Raw genomic sequence first — 12,724 nt, 5'->3', positions numbered from 1 at the left:
GGCCGCTTTTTGCACCCGCTGCTCGGTGCGCGCCCTGTACGAGTCCAGGATCGGTGCCCACAAGCGGCGCGGGAATGGCGGTGATGCGATGGTTGCGAGAGCGAGATGTGACGGTAAAGGTCGTGGCTGTTGGCGTTGTTGTTGTTGTTGTGAAGCGGCGTTGCGGTTGGTGGTTGTTGTGTGATGGCTGTTGAGACGTGGTTGGCTCAAAATAAAGATAGAACAGAAAAACGGCTATCTTGAAGGGTCGCAGCCCGAATGAATGACATTTATTCCCTCTAAACAACGGGTTTGGGCTAACTACACATATACTTACAGAGATATCTCACCTATGGGATCTGAATGGTGGTTTGCGAATTTCCTCAACCACAACACTACCCCCTCCCCTTTTTACAGACTCGTCCCGAGTCATCAAATTTTCGTGTGCCATCATGTGTAGTTCTCCCCTAGTACGTTTTACCTACGGATCCCTGAGTGCGACATTCATGGTATTCGTGTCCCCAAAATAAATAACCGGAGGGCTGAGTAACTAACTAAACAAACCCACTCAGACGGACGACTTAAATAAAATTGCCAGCGCTAAGACAGACATGCCGGGGGCGTACTCATATGTACAGTACATCTTAACCTTAACTTACAAATTTTACACTAAACCATGGCCCAGGATCAATGAACTCTGCAAAAAGAAAGCAGTTAGCAGGGAGCCAGGCTGCTCGCATGCAGTCTCTGGCTCAAACAATGCAGGTGACAGGGAATGTGGCCGGCTGCTCACATGCAGTCCAAGGCCTTCCCTTTTGAACTGAACGCAGTGAACCACAACGGTGCATGGGCTGCACAAATGCAGTCTCCGTGCCAGCTCAAGTGGCACACGCAATGAACACAACGAATGGATGGATGAATGGATGGACGCAAACACGGTGCACGGGCCGCCACTGCAGGCCCGTGTTGTAGCTGCCAACAGGGCAGTTCTCGCAACTTGCAAACTGTTGCTTTCTGATCCTGGCGCACATGGCAATGAACAGGGGGGGGGGGCAAAGCAAAAATTGAACGGGGCTGGTGAACAGGGGCAGTGGGCATGGCATGGCAAAGGTGATCAGGCAAACACAGCCTGCAGAACAAGGCCGCTGCAGGCAAACACAGCCGGCAGATGAACTGGCCGGCACAGGCCTTGCAGAAAACAGCTGCAGACGATCCGGCCGGTACAGGCCTTGCAGCACAGCAGCTGCAGCCGATCCAGCCGGCACAGGCCTTGCAGCAAAACAACAGCTGCCGATGAAGCTGGCCAGCCTTCGCCGTTCAGTGGAGGTTGGTGGAGGGAGTGCGGTGGTGCTGGCCACTCGGAAGGCGGGCTCGGACCTACTCTACGGTCTCCCTCCCAACCAATGGGCCTTTGCCTGTCACTGTCTATACCCACTCCCTTAATTTGTCAAACCCCAATTTAGCCCCAACTTATTTTTTTATTTTTACTTCCCCACTATAAATCGTCCCCTAACCCCCTGTACTGTCCTTGTTCGGCTAACCTATCCTGCCACCTAGCCTACTCCCAACCCCTACGTTCCCTTCCCGGAGGGGAACAAGGGAGAGCTAGCGTCCTGTGTCGAGGCCCAACGAAGCCTCAGAATGGCCTCCCCAGACTTCAGCGATCTATAACACAAAGTGGGTCCAGCGGCCCACAACGAGAGCGAGGGGTGGATGGTGCGGAGGGGTACACTTCCTATTCTACCCTATCCATTTAACTGTTAAACGACCCCGGGACTTTCAACAAGCGCCTCTCGCTTAAACTATTGGTTCTATAAACCCAGATTCCCGTCGCCTGTGTTGGTGTCCTCTCAAATTTCGGGCCTCGCCCCCCAATTTTCTTCCCGTGCCCTCACACGGTCTCATGGCTGGGACGCGTGGCTCCCTTTGGCACACGACCCTCTGCCGAATCTCCCGCTATGGCACCCCCGGGCACTACACTGCCTCCGAGCCTACCAGCTCCCTAAACACCGGGGAGTGCCCCCCATGGCACCTCCCCTGAAACGCACACGTGGCAGGCTGGCTTCCCGGGCCCCTTTCCGAGGGTCACCCGTGCCCACAACACTGCCCACGCGGCTAATGGCACCCCGGGCCCCCGCACCAAGCAGGCACACCCATGCCCACTACGCTATCCCGGCCCCCCATGGGCCCTTGGCCTACCACGGCCGACTAGCCTGGTGCCCGGGGTACCCACTCAGCGATACTCACCTTTCGCAGCCACGCTCCCAGCCTGTCAACAGGGCTCCTGCACCCCTCCAAACGGGTTTCGAGCCTACATTCACACCAACAACAAAACGACCTCCATTTTTCAATTTAACTAACCCCCTAACTCACTCTACACTGACCCCGGGGTCCCTTGGGCGGGAGTCACTCCTCCCCCCAATCACTCATCGCACCATGCATTCCAGACTCGCTCCATCCACACAGACCCGCTGGCCTCACTCGCTCACCAAGCACAACACAACTCACCAACTCTTCAACACGCACACTGCTGAACTCTGCCATCCTGCTCACTAAATCCCCTGACTAACTCGTGCTCCCACGTCGTCCCTTAAACTACAGCACGTTCCTTTTAACACTACTTAGCTAAACTACGTCCCCTCTACACATCCAAAGTCTGTCACTGTCTCCAAATAATCCCATTAATCAATTTCCCAACCTAAATCTCGCTGCAATCCCTCTAACTCATCCATTCCACGGACTCCATGAGGACTTACACCTGCCCCATGAAGTCGGTCGAGCTAAGCTAACCCTTCCCCCTAACTAGTTTCATCCTGTGCCCTGGTAAGGGGGTCTTCCACCCCTTGCCCGGGAATCCTGTGCACCCGAAAGTGAGGCTTGCTTTTTTTTTTTTTTTCCATGCGCAGCACCAGCGCGGCAACTCACAGCTCGCGCACTTTGCACCTGCCCGTGACGTCATGCAGCTGCACGTGTACCTCGTCCCTCCTTGGACGGTACCATCCGGCAGGGATACCCCTCCTGCCGGATTCCAACCTCACGTGCAGCCATGATGTCACCGTGCGCATAAAAAAAACACAAGCCCCACGTCTCGAGGGGTTCCCCACGCGAGCACATGTGCTTTGCCCGTTGGAGCTTAACACACACACACACACACACACACACACACACACACACACACACACACACACACACACACACACACACACACACACACACACGCCCGCGTGGAGAACCCTTCCGGTCCAAATCCATAATCCTGCCTAAACTTTGTCCGTCGCGGGATCGGCAACATTCACCGCGCTCGTTTCCGGACCGGGACTTCACTTTCGTAAGCGAGCATGTGGGGGCCTCGTGCGTTGCACAGCACGGACCTCGCGCTCGCTGCTGGGTGAACCCGGCAAGGTTCCCGAAACAGCTGCAGCCGCTACCCGGCTTTTGTCTCTCAATTGTCGTTGTCGTCTCCATTCGACCCACGCACACCTGCGTGTTACGACGCTAACACTCCATTCCATTACACTCACACCGGGAGACACGGTTGCATGCTCACACATGCCGACCGACATCTCCCTCACATACCACTCTCTCAAACACACGGTCTCCCTTGCACTCGGCCGTTCACTCACGCATGCCACCTCCCTCACACAAACCATACCACTCACACACGCGGGGGCACTCATCCGCGGTGCCTCACTCATACACCGTGCCTCACTCACACACGCGGGGGCACTCAACTGCGGTGTTTCACTCACACACGGCGCGCTGGGAAGCACGCCCTTCTGCACACTTACCACCACACCACTCACACACGGGGTCGCTTCCACACACGGGGTCTTTGTCACCCACTCGGTCGGTCTCACACACGCCCTTGCACCCACGCTATGCGTGCGTTGCAGCACGCATTTCGCCACACTCGTGAACACACACCTCGACACCACAAACACCGGGACAACCACACTGGGGATTCGTGTCCCCACAAGGGTCTCCGGGGCCTCTATACCCCCCAAGCTCTCCGTGCACCTGTCCACAGCACCCGTCCCCTCACCCTCGCAAAGCACGACCGAACCCACCTGGTCGTGACTCGCCTCAAGGGGGCATACTCCCTCCCCTCGTTCCTGGAGGAGGCCATCCCGCTGCTCGCACTGGGTCTCCACCCAGTCCACCAGCTCACCCCCATTGTCCTCCACTACCTCCGTGTGTGTGTGTGTGCGTCTCTATCCCCGTCTTCATCGTGTAGTCTTCCCTCTATCGTTCCCATCTCCCGTGTCTCTGCCAACTCAGTCACCTCTTCACCCTTTACCTCCCTTGTCTCAACTATTATTTCCGTCTCTTCCCTTGTTATCTCCCTCATGCACGTCTCCGTCACCCCAATTAGTTTTTCCCTCTCGGTCACCGTCACTCTTCTCGCCCAACACGTCCCCCGAATTATTTTTTCCTTACCAGCCTCCACCGCGGGCCCGACAGCCGTTTCACCCCCTCCCAGCTCGTTCGCTCCCACACGTGGCGTCGCCATTTTGAGCTCCCTGGTCACTGCCTTCATGCCCGCCTGCAGGCTTCGGCCCATGTTCTGCGTCTCACCCCGCAGCTCTTTCATTTCTTCCTTCATTTTGAGTGCGTTTGTTTCCATATTCACCTTCACTTCGTTTGTGTTTGTATCCATTTTCGTTTTCATTTCGTGCATTTGCTTGTTCATGTTCGCATTCATTTGTTGCGCATCCGCATTCATCTTTGCCAGCATGGCGAATAGCTGGGCTATGTCGGGTGCGTTTGGGTGAGCCGTTTCGGCAGGGATCGGGGAAGGGTTTTGGTGGAGAGGGGGAGGGAGGTGTCATACACCGCGGCCGCCGCCGCACCTATTTCGGGCTCTGGGTTCAGTTGGGGGAGTTCGTGTTCCTGCACAACCAACATATCCTGCACGGGGTTTTCATCCTGGACCATGGATTCTACACATTCTAAATCCATTTCTAATACCCCCGGCTCATGCTCGCCTTGAGACGCCATCTTATTTCTCGTAAAGGGTTAATTTAAATCGCTCGTAATTTGGAGGGAATCGGGGGTCGCTCCTCTCACCCCTGGACCGATTCCCATGAATTTAGCTGGAGATAGGAGAGCCCGTTTTCCCGTTCTCCGATACCAGTGCCGCGAGGAGGGGGATGGGTTTGTATCCCACTCCTGACACCAATGTTGCGAATTCGCGCCCGCCGGCGTGCGAACGGCCATGTAACTCGAATCGCGGCACGTCGCCCACCGGACGGACAATCCCGTCGTGACCCTCTCGGACTAACGCTGGGAACTAGTCACGGGTGGGGCTTTCGGCCTCACCACGATCGTGCCAATCGGCCCCCCGCGTGGGATAGGGTTGTTCGCCAAATTCGACCTACCTAAGTACCCACACGGAGGGTAGACCGGGCGATCGCACCTCGCCGCAGGTCGACTTCGGACACGGGCCACTTTAAGCGACCCATTCCGTACTATCGGGATAACCGAGTGGTGTTATCGTCAACCTCGACGGTTCCGATTAATTATCAGGCGTATTTAGCCCCTACCAACCCTTTACGTGAAGTAAGATGGAGATTCAATTAGAGAAAAGACGAAGCGAAACGGGAGAAACAGTTCAACATAAAGCACATTTATTCCGCGGCAAACGGAAAGCACACATATACAATTACCACAATTATGCACCAAAAGCAAATGTAACAAAAGAAGAAACAACAATTACGCACCAAAAGCAATTGCAACAAAAGAAACACAATGCAGATCTACTACCGGCTACGCGAGCACATGGCAACACTTACACAGTTTTACTTCACAGACGGCGCCGACAACACATATACTCCAAAGCAAAAGAAAAAGGGGCCACCCTCAACGATAAGGGGGCAGACGGGCCTGGGGCCGAGACCGCGTCGAGCCTACCCGTCTGGTGATGAGCCGCAAAATGGCGGCGGCGCCCTGACTCCGCGGGCCTCGCTGGCAATGCCTGGAATGGGATGGGAACGGGGCCCCCTTCTCACACTATCTCAGCGCGGGGGGGAAACAGGGGGGGTTGTTGATGCTCGGGGGAAAGAGGATATCTGGCTGGCTTGGGTCCCGCGACGAGCGACTCCACTGCGACCTCGACCGTGTTCCCGGCCTCCCCTCTCCGCAGCTCCCCAACTCTGACACGAGCGCAGACCTCCACAAAGCTCCTTGGCTTCTCCAGACTCTCCAGACCCTGACAGACACTCTCTCGACTGATTTCGCCGCCGCCACAACTCTCCAACTCTTCCCAACTCTTCCCCGATTCGCCCCGCGCTCGGCGCTTTATAGTGCGACAGGAGAAACCATATGCAGATTTTTGGATCAGGATCGGCTCAGGGGCGGAGCCACGCTCGCCCATTGGACAGAGGAAAAGTGGGCGTGAATCATTCCTGATCCTCGAATCTGCATATATCGATTATACTCCGACGCGCCTGGAGGCGGGGCCAAATTGCCCCACGCTCGCTGATAGGACGGAACAGAAGTGGGCGTGAATCATTCTTGATCCGATTTCTCGGAAAGGCCGCTTTTTGCACCCGCTGCTCGGTGCGCGCCCTGTACGAGTCCAGGATCGGTGCCCACAAGCGGCGCGGGAATGGCGGTGATGCGATGGTTGCGAGAGCGAGATGTGACGGTAAAGGTCGTGGCTGTTGGCGTTGTTGTTGTTGTGAAGCGGCGTTGCGGTTGGTGGTTGTTATGTGATGGCTGTTGAGACGTGGTTGGCTCAAAATAAAGATAGAACAGAAAAACGGCTATCTTGAAGGGTCGCAGCCCGAATGAATGACATTTATTCCCTCTAAACAACGGGTTTGGGCTAACTACACATATACTTACAGAGATATCTCACCTATGGGACCTGAGTGGTGGTTTGCGAATTTCCTTAACCACAACAATGTATATATATATATATATATATATATATATATATATATATATATATATATATATATATATATATATATATATATATATATATATATATATATATATATATATAAACACTACAAGGCCAAATGTATGTGGACACCCCTTCTCATGAGCGGATTCGGCTATTTCAACCACACCCATTGCTCACAGGTGTATAAAATCAAGCCGCAACCATGTAATCTCCATAGACAAACATTGGCAGTAGAATGGCCCATACTGAAGAGCTCGGTGACTTTCAACGTGGCACCGTCATAGGATGCCACCTTTCCAACAAGTCAGTTCATCAAATTTCTGACCTGCTGGAGCTGCCTTGGTCAACTGTAAGTGCTGTTATTGTGAAGTGGAAACGTCTCGGAGCAACAACAGCTCAACCGTGAAGTGGTAGGCCACACAAGCTCACAGAACGGGACGCCCGAGTGCTGAAGCACGTAGCGCAGAAAAACCTTCTGTCGTCGGTTGCAACACTCACTACTGAGTTCCAAACTAACTCTGGAAGCAACGTCAGCACATGCACTGTTCGTCGAGTGTTTCATGAAATGGGTTTACATGGCCGAGCAGCCACATACAAGCCTAAGATCATCGTGTGCAATGCCAAGTGTCGGCTGGAGTGGTGTAAAGCTCACTGCCGTTGGACTTTGGAGCAGTGGAAACAGGTTCTCTGGAGTGATGAATCACGCTTCACCATTTGGCAGTCCGACGGACGAATCTGGGTTTGGTGGATGTCCGGAGATGCTACCTGCTTGAATGCATTGTGCCAACTGTAAATTTTGGTGGAGGGGGGATAACGGTCTGGGGCTGTTTTTCATGGTTTAGGCTCGGTCCCTAAGTTCCAGTGAAGGGAAATCTTAACATGACAGTGTTCAATGACATTCCAGACGATTCTGTGCTTCCAACTTTGTGGCAACAGTTTGGGGAAGTCCCTTTCCTGTTTCAGCATGACAATGCCCCCATACACAAAGCAAGGTCCATGCAGAAATGGTTTGTAGAGATCGCTGTGGAAGAACTTGACTGGTCTGCAGAAAGCCCTGAACTCAACCTCATCGAACACCTTTGGGATGAATTGGAACGTCGACTGCGAGCCAGACCGAATCGTCCAACATCAGTGCCCAACCTCACTGATGCTCTTGTGGCTGAATGGAAGCAAATCCCTGCAGCAATGTTCCAACATCTCATGGAAAGCCTTCCCTGAAGAGTGGAGGTTGTTATTGCAGCAAAGAGGGGACCACCCCCATATTAATGACCATGATTTTGGAATGAGATGTTGGATGAGCAGGTATCCACATTCATTTGGCCATTTAGTGTATCTATAACAATAAATGTCAGTGTGTCCTTCGTCAGTCCATCCTTAATCCCTCTCCTTCTCTCTCCCCGACCCCTCTCCTTCTCTCTCCCCGACCCCTCTCCTTCTCTCTCCCCGACTCCTCTCCTTCTCTCTCCCCGACCCCTCTCCTTCTCTCTCCCTGACTCCTCTCCTACCCTCTCCCCGACCCCTCTCCTACCCTCTCCCCAACCCCAATCCTTCCCTTTTCCTGACCCCCCTACTTCCCTTTCCCCAACTCCTCACCTTCGCTCTCCCTGACCCCTCTCCTAACCTCTCCCTCTCTCCCCGATCCCTCTCCCTGACCCCTCTCCCACTCCATCTCCCTGACCCCGACCCCTCTTTCTCTCCCCAACCCCTACCTTTTCTTCTCCCTCTCTCCCTCTCCCCAACCTCTCTCTCTTCTTCCTCCTATCTCTCTCTCTCTCACTCTCTCTCTCTCTCTCTCTCTCTCTCTCTCTCTCTCTCTCTCTCTCTCTCTCTCTCTCTCTCTCTCTCTCTCTCTCTCTCTCTCTCTCTCTCTCTCTCTCTCTCTCTCTCTCTCTCTCTCTCTCTCTCTCTCTCTCTCTCTCTCTCTCTCTCTCTCTCTCTCTCTCTCTCTCTCTCTCTCTCTCTCTCTCTCTCTCTCTCTCTCTCTCTCTCTCTCTCTCTCTCTCTCTCTCTCTCTCTCTCTCTCTCTCCGGGGGACTCTTGAGGACTGGCAGTTTAGTTTTGAAATTAAAAGTTTTCCCAGTGTATCATGTATGAATCAGATTCGGAGTGAGCCGACCAGAGGTGCAAAGGTTACGATATGTGAAAGTATGCATTGCCAGATAGATAGAATGGGTTTTAAGTGCTCCCACCTGGTTTTATATCGAACCCGGCGGTTTAAAAGAAAATATTGCTGTTTGGGCGTTGGATTGCCCTTCCCTTCCCGTCACACTGCATTCCCTTTCCTTCACGCTGCCGTCCCTTCACCTCCCCTCACTCCACCGTTCAACGAAAATTGAAATTTTTGGTCTAAATTCAAAGCATGACGTCTGGTGCAAGCATAATACTGCACATCACCCGGTCAACACCATCCCTACTGTCAAGCATGGTGGTGGCAGCATCATGTTATGGGGCTGCTTTTCATCAGCAGGGACTGGGGAGCTTGGCAGGATGGAAGGGACAATGGATGGTGCAAAGTCCAGGAGAATCCTTGATGAAAACCTACTTGAGTGAGCCTTGAATCTGAAGCTGGGTAGGAGATTCATATTTCAGCAGGACAATGATCCAAAACACAAAGCTAAAGCCACACTGGAGTGGTTGACAAAGAAGATAATAAGTGTTCTTGAGTAGCCCAGTCAAAGTCCACACTTGGACTGCATTCTTCAGTCTCACCATAAAGGTTCAATTGGGTTCATGACAATCCCCATCAAACTTTGCAGAACTCGAGCAATTTTCGCGTGAAGAATGGGCAAAGATTTCACCATCTCACTGTGAAAAGTTGGTCGAGACCTTCCAAAAAGGACTCGGCGCAGTCATTGCTGAAAAAGGTGCTTCCTCCAAGTACTAACCAAAGGGGCTGAATACTTTTATAACCAGTGAATTTCCATTTGTTCATGTTTTTTGCAGGTATTCCTGACAGGTAACCTCGTTCAACTATAACAGTGTAACCCTTCCCTTTCCAGAGAGGGACAGCAAGGCCCCTCTTCCAGTCAGTTGGGATGATGCCTGTGTCTCTCTGCCGGCAGAGTACAGAACTGCATGCAATAACATGAGTACAGTATTTCCACCAGCCTTGAGAAGTTCAGCATGGATGCCACAGATCACAGGAGCTTTACCCCATTTGAACCGGTTCACCGCAGCCAGTGTTTCCACAAATGAAGGTGGATCAGCCTGGTACAGCCGCTCAAAGTAACCGGCCCAGTGGGCCTTCACTTCAGACTCCTCTGTCAAGAGCCCACCACCATCTGCTCTAACTGCACTACACTGGGGGATAGGCTTCGAGGGACGCAATGCACAAATTTCTCTGTAAGCTGGACTAGAATCACTTGACCACAGGTGATGCTCTACCCTTGCAGATTTCACACACAGGCCTCCTTGTTCGCCCTCAGTGCACGCGCAGTTTTGCGCCTCGACTCCCTGAACAACTCAGCTCTGCAATTAAACTTGGCCCTGTGTCTGGATTGTTGGTATCTGGATGATGGTGACTCTGGACATTAGTATCAAACATCCCTTAGGGCTTAGGAGACAACGTTCTTCCTCACCTGACACAGGGCCAGATTTAGGGAAGGACCAATGGGACATTTCTCCAGGGCCCAAACTACATACGATACATTTATTTATTTATAAAGTTAGTATTATTTATTCCCTTGTTGACTCAAAGGTATGTGATATATGGGGTCACATCTGCTATGTAAGGCTGGCAATTCGACTTTTCCCATCCAGTTTTTGATAAGTTTGTGTTAATGTTCCATCAACATCACTTTATCAATTCCATATCACTTTATTAAGCTCGAACTGCTAATTACCTCCACCCACCGAAGGTGGACGGAGGTTATGTTTTCACCCACTGTCTGTTTGTGGACAAAATATCTCAAAAAAAATTGTGGACAGATTCAGACGAAATTCGGTGAAGAGCTTGGGTATACGACGAGGCCGAAATGATTAGATTTTGGTGAAGATCGGAATCCGGATCCAGATCCGGGAATTTTTCAAGTGATTTTACACCATTGGGCGAGAGGGCTAAACTGACATGCAGTCAATGTAGAAAACATTAGGAACACCTGCTCTTTCCATGAAATAAACTTATCAGGTGAATCCACGTGAAAGCTAAGCCCTTATTGATTGCTCCTGTTAATTCCACTCCAATCAGTGTATTGTGCGCATCCGAAGTGAAGTGATACTGCATGCGGAATCCTGGAGGGTTGTGAGCGTAGCTTTCAGTGAGTCTGCAGTAACGCCATTTGAGGTGAGAGAGGGATGAAGGAGGAGCATACACCAGAGAATATTCTTGCACATGCCCTGCCGAGGTTCCATGCCATACAGTATTGTGTCGAGAGACCCCTCCGAGCATGAGGGGAAGCAATATGTATGTGGCTACAAAAATATAATCCTGTCAGAGGCTCATGACTGTGATATGCTTCTGTACAGAGACTTTCTTCAAAGCAAACAGCTAAATGAGAGAGACAGGTTAAAGAAGGATTTTAAAGCCTTGAGACTATTGAGACGTGGATAGTGTTTGTGTGCCATTCAGAGGGTGAATGGGCAAGACAAAAGATGTAAGTGCCTTTGGACGGGGTATGATAGTAGGTGCCAGGAACACCGGTTTGAGTATGTCAAGAACTGCCACGCTGCTGGGGTTTTCACACTCAAGTTTCCCGTGTGTATCAAGAATGGTCCACCACCCAAAGGACATCCAGCCAACGGCAGGCCAGTGGTCGAAAACGGCTCATTGATGAAAGAGGCCATGAAGGAGGCTAACACAAATTGTGCAGAGCAACAGACGGGCTACAGTTAGTCAACTGATGATCCAGAACAACATTGGTGCCAAAAGATCCATAAAATAATGCACAACTCGTCATACCTCGACACAAATGGGGTAATGGCAGCCGACGACCGTGTGGAGTTTCACTTCTTTCAGCAAAAAACAAGAACCTGCGGTCGAAGTGGGCTGAGGAACAAAAACACCGGTCACTGCAGGATCGGAAAAACATTGCCTGGTTTAATGAATCCTGGTTCCTTGCTGTTTCATGCTGATGGGAGGACGAGGGTGGAGAGAAAACCACATGAGTACATGTATCCATCATGGTGTGTGTCAACATTGCAGGCTGGTGGTGGTGGTGTGATGGTGTGGGGTGTGTTTTCACGGGACACATTGTGCCCGTTGATTAAAGTGGAGCAACGTTTGAATGCCACAGGATATCTGAACATCATTGCCAATCAGATCCATCCCTTCATGGCAGCAGCGTATCCATCTGTGAATGGATTTCTTCAGCAGGATCATGCCCCATGCCACAAGGCTAGGATTGTTCACGAATGGTTCCACAAACACGACAGTGAATTCAGCTTCCTGCAGTGACCTGCCCAGTCACCGGATCTCAATCCAATTGGCCATCTGTGGGATGAGATGGAACGAGCTATTCGGAGTAGAGATCCACTATCAGCCAACTTTGACACAACTGCGGGAAGCATTGGAGTCAACATGGGGCCAACATCCCTGTGCAATGCTTTCGACACCCGACACCATGTGCCACCAAATTGAGGCTGTTCTGAGGGCAAAAGGGGGGGGGGGTGAAACTCAATATTAGGAAGGTGTTCCTCATATTTTGTAAACTCAGTGTAAAACACAAAATCTCGAAAGGTTATCGAAGGATTCAGACAAATCTTGGTGGGCAGGTTGGGGATGTAACAAGGAAGAATGGATTCGATTTTGGTGAAGATCCGAATCCAGATCCGAGAATATTAAAATGATTTTTCACCACTGAAACGATAGGGCTAAAATGATATATAGCACGATATCTG

General features: G+C 51.7%; 1 long non-coding RNA gene across 1 annotated transcript in view; it reads right to left on the bottom strand.

The window, feature by feature from the left end:
• The window catches only part of LOC147028902 (uncharacterized), a 33,867-nt gene extending 21,965 nt beyond the window's left edge, over nucleotides 1-11,902 (bottom strand). The window contains exon 1 of the long non-coding RNA XR_015056956.1: nucleotides 11,787-11,902. This is a non-coding gene — a long non-coding RNA (uncharacterized LOC147028902). The remainder of the gene's footprint in view (nucleotides 1-11,786) is intronic.
• Between the last annotated feature and the right edge of the window lie 822 nt (nucleotides 11,903-12,724).

Source organism: Eptatretus burgeri, chromosome 4 (genome assembly GCF_056783735.1).
Source record: "Eptatretus burgeri isolate ZD-2024b chromosome 4, Ebu_testis_v1, whole genome shotgun sequence".
NCBI classification, from domain to species: domain Eukaryota; kingdom Metazoa; phylum Chordata; class Myxini; order Myxiniformes; family Myxinidae; genus Eptatretus; species Eptatretus burgeri.
This window is presented reverse-complemented; position numbering and strand designations above follow the sequence as displayed.